Consider the following 12653-nt stretch of genomic DNA (forward strand, 5'->3'; position numbering starts at 1 on the left):
CCCTCACGCCACTAGCCAAGTAAGCAAATGGTCAATGCAGGAACGTGGGAGCACAGAGCATCTGGAAGTGCTTAATGTTAACGCTTATCAGGCCCAAACACAATTGTCACACTTGTTCCAGCTTTGGCTTTCGGCAGCTTCCACCCTACGTTTTAACGCGGATGGTATCTGGATGAAAATTAAGGCTGGGTGGGGGGAAGCTGTCAAACCAAGACTAGGGTCCATAAAACACAAGGCGATCTTTATCCTGCTCTCGGCATACTTGCCAGGATCAAATTATTTTTTTCATCCTCATATTTCCAGGGTGCGCTAACCCTAAATTAAGTTAACAGAGGGCCTCCAGCTCTTGCTCCATTAATGAGCATTCACATCTCACTAAAAGTGCCAAGTTCCCCCTTTCCACATTTTTCACATTGTGTTTCAATAAGGCTAATAGTTTGTTATCAACATTTGTCACTCAAACCATAATTAGATAGAAAAACACCTTTCATTCTTCTTCTCAATAGCATCCAGTAAAATGGGGAACGTTGATTTCTTCATGTTTTAATTACAATCCAAAATGCTGCCACTTCTACATGGAATTATTTCACAAAAATTATTCATTAGAAGACACAGGAGCGTCTTTCAATTAATCCAAGCACCAATGTGTGTTAGGCTCTCATTCTGTGGTGTACTGAGCTTAGCAGCAAGACAGTTTGGCCGTTCATTTCTAGTTTACGACTTAAGCAAGCATTTCAAAATCAGTCACAAGTTTAAGATGACTTATCCAAGTCGCCCTCTTCTGTCCCTCAATGCACCAGACTGTGTTTCACTTTTACACATTTGCTGACCGATGGTTCAACAGGACCTGCAAGTCTGATGTCTCCTTTGAATGTTTCAAAGTCTCCTGCTCTAAACCATTACTTCAAGAGCTACAGAAAGAAAGCAGACGAGACCTCCGTCAATGAAGACTCTGTCAGAAGTGTGGTCAAACTCTCGCATTTATAACATTCTAGACACACATTTGGAGGATTTGGAGACCCCCTTGTTTGGTGAATGAATGTCTAACAGATGTTTGTGTCCAACAAGGTTTTCTGAGCTCTTCACTTGTGGTGATCAATTGTACTCCCTTGTTGTGTAATACTTCTGTGTAACACAGCTGGACGTGGCAGAGTTAAAGATGGTCGGATTTGCATTGGGTGTGACGAGGATGGACAGGATTAGGAACGAGTACATTAGAGGGTCTGCTTAGGTTGGACAGTTGGAAGACAAAGTCAGAGAGGCGAGATTGCGTTGGTTTGGACATGTGCAGAGGAGAGATGCTGGATATATTGGGAGAAGAATGCTAAGGATAGAGCTGCCAGGGAAGAGGAAGGCCTAAGAGAAGGTTTATGGATGTGGTGAGAGAGGACATGCAGGTGATGGGTGTAACAGAGCAAGATGCAGAGGACAGAATGATATGGAAGAAGATGATCTGCTGTGGCGACCCGTAACAGGAGCAGCCGAAAGAAGAAGAACAAGAAGTCATGTAACACTTCTTCCCAAACAGTCCCCCAGGCTGATTTTTACTCACTTGTGTTGACCTTTTTTGTAAGTTGCTTTGGTTAAAAGCATCTGATAAGCAGAAAAACCATAAATGTAAATGTGAAATGCATGAGGTTACAGGCTTCCCTTTCTGCTTTTTTATCTTTTGAAAGCAATCATAGATAATGTATGAGACTCTACCATTATTCTTATCCCAAAACCAAAACTGAGCAATATGCTATTCCCCATTCATTATTGATTTATTAATTCATTATATATATATATGTTTTTTTTTCTTAATTAATCTACTAAAACTCAACAAGTGCCCCTTTCTGCTGTTTTTGTTTCATTCTTAGACAGTACATTCTGCCTCCTGAAGGCACCACACTACCTCTAAATTAAATGACTGCCTTTCTGTTTCATGCTTCCTCTTCTGCATTTTTTAAACCACAATCATGCAGAGAGCTCTACTGTTGTTTTTAGGCATTGCATTGCTAAACATTCATCAGGTTTCTATTCCAGTAGAGCACATGATTATTTTTCATTCACTCTTAAACACCATAAAGTCCCAAATCTCTCTGCTTATTGCCAACTCCAAAGTTAGACGGACACATTGGCATCTCTCTGAAGGCAGGACATTCTGGTCCCTCTTCTTCTGCTTCATTATGGGCGCCTTGAGAGTAGTTACACCTTTAACAACAGTGTCAGGAGGCCTTCATTTGCCAAGAAAGGGTGCTCCTAATCTGATGCATGTTTCTGCAGACTACACGCCCACCATTGTTATACCCTTAGAAACTTGAGTGCCTTGTAACAATTAACTAATTGCTGAACAGAAATAGTTAACATACCTGTTTTTAAATAAACCTCAGAAGCAGGCAGCAAAAACAGCAGCATAGTACCATAGTTTGTAAAATTACAGAGCAGATAGCACTACATCCTCGTGGAGCCCATAATGAATAGCACTGCAGCTTAGCAGAGCCCATAGTGGAAGGTATTGTAGTTTAACTTAGCTAATAGTGAATAGCACTACATACTCAATACTCATGGAGCCCATAATGAATAACACTGCAGCTTGGAAGCGCCCATAGTGGATGGTACTATATCTTAGTGAAGCCCATAATTAATAGCACTGCAGCTCATTTGAGCCAATAGTGGATAGCACTACATCCTTATGGAGTTCATAATGAATAGCGCTGCAGCTTACCCGAGCCCATAGTGGAGAGCACTGCAGCTTAGTGGAGCCCATAATAAATAACACTGCAGCTTAGTGGAGCCCATATTGGATAGCACAGAAACCCAAGGTAGTTTTATGGTCACCCCAGACTTCTCCAAAGGCATGCTGTGAAAATAATTTCCCCCCTATGTGTGTGTGTGTGTGTGACTGCCTGTACAAACTGTAATGGACTGGCGTCCCACTGAGGTAAACGCCTCCCTTGAACTCTTTGCTGCCAATTTACACAGGAGAAAGGTGCTTTGTAAAATAAAATATGATTAAATATGCAGAAACAGTAGGGAAAAAGCAAGAGTAGAAATGGACACCACTTCCCTGAAGGCTCCTGAAAGGAAACCCTCAAATTGCAACCTTGTGTCACTAAACTTTATAGTATGTTTTTTAAATACAGGGGTCAATTAAGTATTTTTCAGTTGCAAAAAAGAAAAAAAAAAACAACAAAATCTATGTTCTGTCAGAAACTTTTATAATAAATTACAGGAGACTTTTGATTACCCAATATTTCATCCCAAAGCCTTTTGGAAGTGGTTAAGGTTTATATTTTAGATAGATAGATAGATAGATAGATAGATAGATAGATAGATAGATAGATAGATAGATAGATAGATAGATAGATAGATAGATAGATACTTTATTAATCCCAAGGGGAAATTCACATACTCTAGCAGCAGCATACTGATAAAGGACAATATTAAATTAAACAGTGATAAAAATGCAGGTATAACAGACAATAACTTTGTATAATGTTAACGTTTATCCCCCCGGGTGGAACTGAAGAGTCACATAGTGTGGGGGAGGAACGATCTCCTCTGTCTGTCAGTGGAGCAGGATGGTGACAGCAGTCTGTCGCTGCAGCTGCTCTTCTGTCTGGAGATGATACTGTTTAGTGGATGCAGTGGATTCTCATTGATTGACAGGAGCCTGCTCAGCACCCGTCGCTCTACCACAGATGTCAAACTGTCCAGATCCTTGCCTACAATAGAGCCTGCCTTCCTCACCAGTTTGTCCAGGAGTGAGGTGGCCCTCTTCTTTATGCTGCCTAATAGATTAGATTTAGATTAATTTAGATGTGAGACATGGCCGTTTGTTTATGTAATGTTACTCTGTCTAATTTAATGTTACTCAAGCGAGCCTCGAGAAAGTCTTCAAATACGGGAATAGATTTTGATATGATACCACCATGAAATCGATTACTATTTGTTTTAGAGTGGAGGAGAGGACTACTGACATCACTTCCTTACTGAATTATCAAAGCCCCGCCCCTTCCGCATCCTCTCTTACTTAAACCACGTGATACTGACTGTCACTGTCATTGTCATTCAATGACCAGTGTTGAAATCCATGAAGAATCTATGCTGGCTAAGGAAGAGCCTCATAACATCAGCATGGACATATTTTCCTTTGAAGCACTTATTTTTAAAACTTTTGCTCCACTGCTGCCCCAAATCTTTTTGCTGTTCTGGTCTCTTGTTTTCACACTATATATTTAATTATTGGTAGAGAAATATGTGATATCTTGCTGCTGAATAACCTATGGTCATACTAAATAGCGTGGAAAACAATAGAACTTTGGGGACCTTCAAAACTCAACTTGAAGTTATTTTAGAGAAATTAGGTGAATACAATTGGCAATCTTTGTTCTGCTGAATGGCCTGTTTTCATCTAATTGCTCCAATATCTTTTTTTTTTCTTTCTTAACATTGATAAATTGGCCAGAGAAGAGTTTAGCAGGCCAATTCCAGAACTGACAGAATAGGAATGAGTAAAACAAGGAAGGTGTTGTACAATAACAGTGCTCAAGGAACATTTAATTCTCTGGACCAAAGAAGAACTGGTCATTTAGACCAATTAAATAACTGCCTTGACATGAGTGGAATAAGCGGAGAAGATGTACTGGTGACAGAAGGGTGGACAACCTAAAAAGGTGATGATAGGGACAGAGATGTAAATTGGGGGCACGAGGTGGACATCTGAGAAGGAAAAGAGTGTCGACAATGGTTTGGTCATCTGGTGATGAAGCAGCTGCACTTTAAACTGCCAACCAGCAAATTCAACGTTCATCTCCAGCCCTGCAAATTCTCCAATTAAAAACAAAAAGAATATACATTATGCTAATAATTATACTTTAAATCTGCAAGTTTAAGGTTTTGGGATGATATTTACTATAGGAAGACAATTGAAAAGGCAAATGAAATGTGAAAACTGTAGCATATAAATCAAGTGGTGTTATGTTCCGACTGTGCTACTGAAACCACACTAAGGTCCAGTGTGCAGTTCTGGTCACCACCTTACAAAAACAGCAGCACTTGAAGTTGGGCAGATGAGAGCAAGCAGGTGCATCCCAGAACTTAGGGACATGTCACACTCTGGCAGGCTCGGGGAATTAAACCTGTTGAGTCCAAGTAGGGATGACTACATGAGGATCTCATGCAGCTCTCTACAGTCCTCAAAGACATCGATAAAGTTAATCCAGCAGAACTCCTTCAACTGTGAGAAACCTTAAAGAACTTAAAAAGTATTTGGGTGAGATGTTAGAATAAGTTGGCTATCTGCTACTCAAACTAACTCAATGAACAGAATGTAGTGATAAGTGAAATAGGCCCATTTCGATTAAGCAAGCAGTTTTGTACTCCTGACACTAAAAAATCTTTTCCCAGGCAAATGCAAACTGCAAAACTCAATTGTAGCAGCGCTGCTTAAATTGCCTACAACTCCCAGAAGCCCCGGCAGTATTACACCATTGGGCAGATCCAGAGGGTGAAGGAGTTGCTGCGGGGAAAGATAATTAAGTGATGAGTTTAAAAAGGAGCCAAAAAGACAACAATGGGATTGTGGCCATCTGTCTGCATCTGTTTCTGTGCATCACACACACTATTAGATTACAACTACAACCACCATGGACTACAGTTTCTATCTGGATGTATGTGCTGTCCTGTGTCTGCTTGTCCGTGTGATTTTGTCTTGGTTGAACACGTCTTTGTGTGGAAGGCACTCCCATTCACGCCAAATGTTCATGCTGCAACTGGAACCTGGTAGGACAAAACTTTACATTTCTTTTACAGGGATGTTCCCAGGACTTTCATTCCACACACCGTCGTCATCTGCACCAGCTGTCTTTGACTGTGCTGGGACTTTTATCATTAATGTGTTTTCTGACTACTGTCTATTGTTTCGTTTGGTTTCACATATATAGTATATGTAAGCTGGCAGGGAATTGGGGAGGGCTTTTGTGTCCACATTGTTTAATAATTTTTTTCCTTCTTTATTTGTTAAATATATATTGTGACATGCTGGCGCACTGCTTAAAAAAAAGTGGGAGAAGTACCTTAAAAAAATTGGGGTGCTTTCCACCGAAAAGGGAAGCGTAACATGGGAGCACATCACAAGGTGCACTAATTAGAGCGGGGTAAGAGGGTATTTTTGCAGAAAGGTGGACATTTATTATTTTTGGTGGTGTTTTCTGAAACCCAAACATTGGAAATTGGTTGGGTTTAGTAAAGAAACCTTTAGCAATAAAGGTGTTCGGCTTACCGGTTAAACGGTTTGGCGCGTATCCTTTGTCTGCAAGTCGTCACAATACTTCATTATGTTTATCCATCCATCCATCCATTTTCTAACCCGCTGAATCCGAATACAGGGTCACGGGGGTCTGCTGGAGCCAATCCCAGCCAACACAGGGCACAAGGCAGGAACCAATCCTGGGCAGGGTGCCAACCCATCGCAGTATTATGTTTATTATTTCTTTAATATTTATTGATTCATTGAGCCGCCTGCCCATGTTTCTGTGTGTGAATGTGTGCATGCTGGGTAAAAGCAGGGTGTGTTTCCAGAGACCCCATGATAAAATAAATCATTCACTGTTTTTGGGTGGTCTAAATCTTAGCATCCTCACGACCGCTACACACTAAAGAGTTTTTTTGCAATTTTACAGGCTTTATTTTTGGTGGTGCAAGGGTGGAAAACAAGGAGTATTAACAATATAATGAAGGCGGTAGCTCAAATAACTGTAAAATTTGCCAATTTCCTATCTTTCTTATTCAAATTCAATGTCAAGGTAGCTGCAGCCTTGCATTAGGTGGTTGGCAGGACTCAAATCTGGCAATACAGAATGAACAATAACATTTTGGGTCATACAGAGTCCTTCCATATGGTGCACTGCTCTTTCTTCCCCAGCACATACTGAGACCTACATGTCATATTCGCCTCCCCACAATGCTCCTCCATTTGTAAGTTTGCCTGACTGACCACTAGAAAAATAATGAAGTTCTCCTTCTCACCTCATCCCTGAGCTCCCTAATCCGCTCTGAGCTTCCTGCAGCCTCCCACGTGAAACCAGAGCTGAGTGATAATATTATTTCAGCACTTCTGTGCCCGTATGAGGTCTGCAGTTCTCCCCTGCTTAACGAAATGGTGATTAAAGCCGGAGGCTTAGAGACGAGATCCCAAAGGAGGCCAGAGAAACCACAGCTTTGATGATGGAGAAGATTTCTGCTCCCCAGTTCTGGCAGACCCTTGCAGGTTGCATTTACAGCACATGTGGGAAAAAAATGGCCTATTGATAAAATACAGAGAGGTAACCCACGAGCTGTAGAGTGCACTGACATGGATTTCTGTAAAACAGAAGAAAAGCAGAAAAGCCCCATTTGGATACACTGGACCTTATCCAAACGTGAAGCACATTATAAATGTAATGCAGATTTGTCCAGACAGCTGAGCTTATCCATAAGAAGTGCTGTTATAACACACATGTCTGTTCCAGTAGAGTGCATTTAACGTAATGCATGGCACTTTCTATAGCAACAGAAAACAAAGTGGATGTTCGTCTGGCCATTTTATTGTCTGACAACGAGATTCTGTCAGCATCAGTCACGTCTACATGCTCAGATAATTAGAAGAGCTCTGTACTTTCTAAATAGAGGTGCGTACCTCAACTGGACACATCACAAGTGAGGACAAACGTCTCTGTCAAAACCCCGTGGGGCTGCACGGTCAGAATGTATCTCATGCCAAGTGCTGCCCTGGCGACACAGAATAAAGCCTACAAATCTTGGAGGGCACCCGCTCAGGCTTCATGCCAAAACTACTACAGCATGTAGCTCTACATGGTGGGAATGTAGTGGGGGCATTAAATTATTTGTCACCCACGATATATGGGTCTATTAATTCATCTTTTCATCCATCAATTCATTTTTGATCCTAATTTATCCGGTTTAAGGTCACAAGGAAGTTTGCTAACAACAAACAAATACTGGAGCACTGGGTGCAAGATCAGCCATGAATGACTGGCATTAAAAGCACATGTGCAGATATCCTCTCACTCAGTCTTTCATTTCATTCATCTCTATAGCTGTGAAAATGTTACAAAGTGCCAGAGCCTCTCCAAGCAGCCCTGGGTGGGCACACTCCAACACTAGTGTATGCAGACCAAGTCAGCGTTGTCATTGAACTGAACACACAGAAGGTAGTCAGGACACCTACAGGGCGGCTCTGCCAATGGTGAGAGACACTACGCCATGGACTCTGCATTTGGGAAACAGAAGTACTAACCCGTGTCCTGATGTGCTGCTTTGTGTAAATCAAAAGCCATATGGACATTTCACATTGAAGTATTCAATTAAGCATTCAGAGACAAGAGTGGCATGGCGGCACAATGCTTAGCACTGCTGCCTCACAAATCCAGGGAACTCAGTCTGAGGTTGCTTTTTGTGTGGAGTCTGTGCTATTTTTTCAGGTTTAGATGCATTTTTATTAAATAAACCTGTTTCCCTCCTTACTTGTGCAGAACACAAGAATTCATAAACTAGTCTGGTATTTGGACGTGTACATGGACATGCCTATCGATAGACTAGCATTGCATTCATGGTTGGTTCCTGCTTTGTTCCTAAAGAAGCTTTAAAAGACAGATGGATGGATATATGGATAGAAGGACAGCAGGATGGATGGATGGATCGATTGATATGTGGCTATCCAAATAACATCTTTGTTCGGAGTTCTTTTACAAAATTTTTGTAACGTGCCTGAGCCTGGATGGAGGGATGGGTCCATAAGAATGGATGGTGAATTTCTAACACACAGTGCTTAGTTCTGCTGCATCCCAGTTCCAGGTGCCCATCTTCAATCGCCAGCCAAGCAACTGTCCTTGGGAAGTCTGTACTTTCTCTTTGTGTCCACAATGGCAAAAGTAACATGCGAACAGGATTGGACATTCATAATTCAGCAAACGTGACCCTGCAATACACAGGAATCCCCTCCAGGCCTGGACCCTACCCTGTGCCCAAAATTGAATAGGTTTTAGGACACTTTGAACCTGAAATGAATAATGAGATGCACTTATTTGATTAATTCAGGGTCTGGCAAGACATCAGATGCCCTTCTCCATCCTCTGCCCACTTCACTTCAACATGCTACCCGCACCTGTTCTTTAATTTTCCTATTTTCTTTTATTTTAGTTTGATGTTTTTGTGACTTTATTCACTAAAGCCAGAAGATGTTTGCGATGAGTCTGAATGTTTAAGGAGGAGATGGCTGTTGCCCCCTGACAATTACCAGATGCCTAACACTGTGTTTTAAATAAATGGCCTTAGCCTCCTCATAACTTGCGTGCTGTCAAGAAATCAGTTTATCATGATGTGGGTGGCACGGTGGTAGCACTGCTAGGGGACTGGGGTTCATATACTGGGTGTTCCCTCCTGTGTGGGGTGTTCAAGTTCCCCGTTTGCGGGTTTTGCCAGGGTGCTCCGTTTTCCTCCTATACTCCATGGGTAAACTGGCAATGGCATCAGCCTGCGATGGACTGGCACCCTGTCCAAGGATTATTCCTGCCTTGCGTCCAACCCTGCAGAGGATAAGTGGGTTTGAAAATGAATGGATGGGTGGTTTATGATGCCTCAGGAGTTCTGCAATTTTTCTGCAGTGCCTTGACACAGAAGGCAAAAAAAATGGCGGGTAATTCAAAATAGGAGGGGCAGATCAAGAGATCACTATTATAAAGACTGGAAAGCCCAGTAGGGAGCAGGGTGCCCAAAGTTCACAAAGGCTTGAAAGACTCCTGGGATGGCAATATTACCCAAAAACTGATTTTTTGGAGTCAAAAATCTTTGTCAAAACACACCAGGGTTCAAGTTCTGAGATTCAATTAGTTGAAGGCCTTCAGACCTTTGGGTTCCCAGGGGCCATTCAGTGATTCATGTATGGACTGGTTAGTTGAATATTTCACAACAGTAATTATATTATTTATTCATATGGTCATTCCTCTTCAAGCTCATAGATAGCAGCAGAGCCAGAATGCCACTGAGCACAGTTCAACTTCCCATGCCATTGATCTATAAAACCCCACATTTCCCACACCACAGCCTCTCTGCATCAATCTGGCAGACACCTGAGATCATGCGACGCCAACCTTTTATTTAAGAAAAGGACTCTTTCTCAGCTGCCATAAATGAAGGAGTCTCAATGCAGAGAAAGACACGACATTAATTGACCCCAGCAGCTCACACTTACTGAGGACTTGGCGTTCAAAGATTTCTGTTCTGCCCCAATGCTACTTTCAAGACCAGGACACTTTTATTACTTATTATTTGACTGATGCCTTCATCCAAGGCAACTTCTAACATCCAAGATACAATTGGATACACTTTTTTGTTTTTCCTAACTGGAATAGAGGCAGGTGAAGTGACTTGCTCAAGGTCACAAAGTGTCAGTAGTGGGATTTGATCCCACAAACTCAAGGCTTGAAGCTGAAAGCCTTAGCCACTGCGCCACACTGCCTGCCTCCTGTGAAGAATGTGGAGAGACGCATCTGCGGACTGCCATCTATTTTTCATCTTTCTCCCTCACGTGATATTCTGAACCTCGCTAACTGCCACCTTAAACAATGGCCGTAATTAGCCAGCTGAGCTCCAGCAAATCGCATCAATTGCCGCCGCAGTCCAAGGTCAAGGCTTTGATGCCACAACAGAGCGGCTCACCAAGGGTTCTGTGAAAGAAGTGGGACTGAAGGTTTAATCCTCAAGCATCCTGCCAGACTTAATGAGAAACTGAGCCACTCAAAGAAGCAGCCGCTGCCGGAGAGATCTCGTCTTGAAGAGCTTATCAAAAAGACAAACGGACCTGAGCTTGTCTTGGCACGAAAGCCTAGGCCGCAGCTTGTCTGTGGTGACTTGGTAACTCAATATCTGAGCGATTCCAGAAATGCTGTGGCTAATGGATCGTTACGCTCGCCTTCCCCCTAATAATCATCGAATTGTACACATGGGTTATCGCCAAGTTCAGATTTAACGAAACCCTCAATTTGAAAACCTCGCGTATTCATTTCAGAGTAGCATACCGGAATCCGCTTGCTTTTATTTTTCTTGGGATGAAGAAAAGTATTCAATTTCAGAAAGCACGTACGTTTTATGGAGCTGGAGCCACTGGGCACTGGCACGCTGCATTTTCAGCTGTTCAGATCACATATTTAAGACATTCCAGTTGCACCCGCCGTCCATTCATTACTAAGCAGTTTCACCCTGACTTACAGTCACTGCTTATTTTGGCCCAAATCTGCGTAACTCTCCAGTAATTGATGCCAGCTTTTCCCATGCGTGTGTGGCACTGAGGGAATTCGCCAGCTGGGTGGAACCTCCGGCAATTCCAATCTTTCAAATGCAAGTAGCTGGCACCCGTGGTGGTCCTGGCACATTTGGTGCCCTAAGCAAGATCTTGTCCAGGCACCCCATATCCCCCACCCCTGGAAGGAAATACTTTTTAAATCTCGGACCACCATCCCCAAAGGTGAGAACAAGGTTTTAACTTGAAAGTGGAACAATATGCAGCACATTTAATGAAATAGTTCAAAAAATACAAAAATGGAAACACAATAACTTAGTTATAATAAATGCAATAATAAATGGCCCTACAATTATATTATAACTAGGGGGCTTGCACCCTGCTCGTTTCGCTCGCCAACCCCCTTGGCCTGACCTAAGTGCCAGCCACTGCATATCTCTACTGCTCACGTTGTGAAGAGGGGGGCTGAACGCACCCCAAGGAGACTTGGTCGCTCCTCCAAAACCCCCTTTTAAACGGTGATACAATGGGAAACAAATACAGTTTTTTGTTTTTTTTATTACCTCCTCTTTGCTCGATCAGCTTTGTGATCTGCATCTCGAGCGGCGTTTTGAACATTTAAAAGCCTGTACAGCAGCTGCCTTTGTCATCTACTCTTTGTCTTTTATTTCCAGCCCCGGGCGTGGTTAAATCTCTTCAAAGTCTCATCTCACACAACGTGAGTTTTTGATATTTTTTAGTTTAAAATTTAAAAACAGAATAAGAATCTGAAAATCTAACAACATCACATTAAAGTTCGATAAACTCTGAAAAGAATGGTATCAAACATATATATGTAGGTTTTAAAATAAGCTCGATTTAAAATGTGACATAAAAAGTTACACATTTAGGCTTAGGATTTTATATTGTGATGCACGCACGATTAGGAGACCGTGGACGGACCTTAAACCGCTTCGGAAGACGTTCGCCGGCAGGGAGTGGCGGGGTACTAACCTTTCTCCTTTGATTTCTTCCAGGAAAAAAGACGCTCCACCATCATAAGCCTTCCCGCAGTACGTTTACTTCCGCCCTTCCTCCGCCATCTTTCCTGACATCATCAGTCCCATCCTCCCTCACAGTTCTTTCCCAGCATTCTTCCACTTCCGGCTCCTCCCTTATAAAATGGCCGCCGACGCCTCTAATGGCGTCGCGCATATGAACTATTTGAGTTTGTGTTTGACCAGAGTTTTTGTTTTGAATTGTGGATTGTTTACAATATACGGGGCCGGAAAACCCCAAACCTTTATGCTGCCTATTGTTGCATCTTTTACAATATATATATATAAAAAATTTAAATTGATATGAAACAAAACTCCTCTGAGTTGTGACACTT

At 42.3% G+C, this 12653-nt stretch overlaps 1 protein-coding gene across 1 annotated transcript in view; it reads right to left on the minus strand.

The window, feature by feature from the left end:
* The window catches only part of sema3bl (sema domain, immunoglobulin domain (Ig), short basic domain, secreted, (semaphorin) 3bl), a 68584-nt gene that overhangs the window by 35402 nt on the left and 20529 nt on the right, over positions 1-12653 (minus strand). The gene's annotated exons all lie outside the window — the stretch shown is intronic.

Source organism: Polypterus senegalus, chromosome 12 (genome assembly GCF_016835505.1).
Source record: "Polypterus senegalus isolate Bchr_013 chromosome 12, ASM1683550v1, whole genome shotgun sequence".
Lineage (NCBI taxonomy): Eukaryota > Metazoa > Chordata > Cladistia > Polypteriformes > Polypteridae > Polypterus > Polypterus senegalus.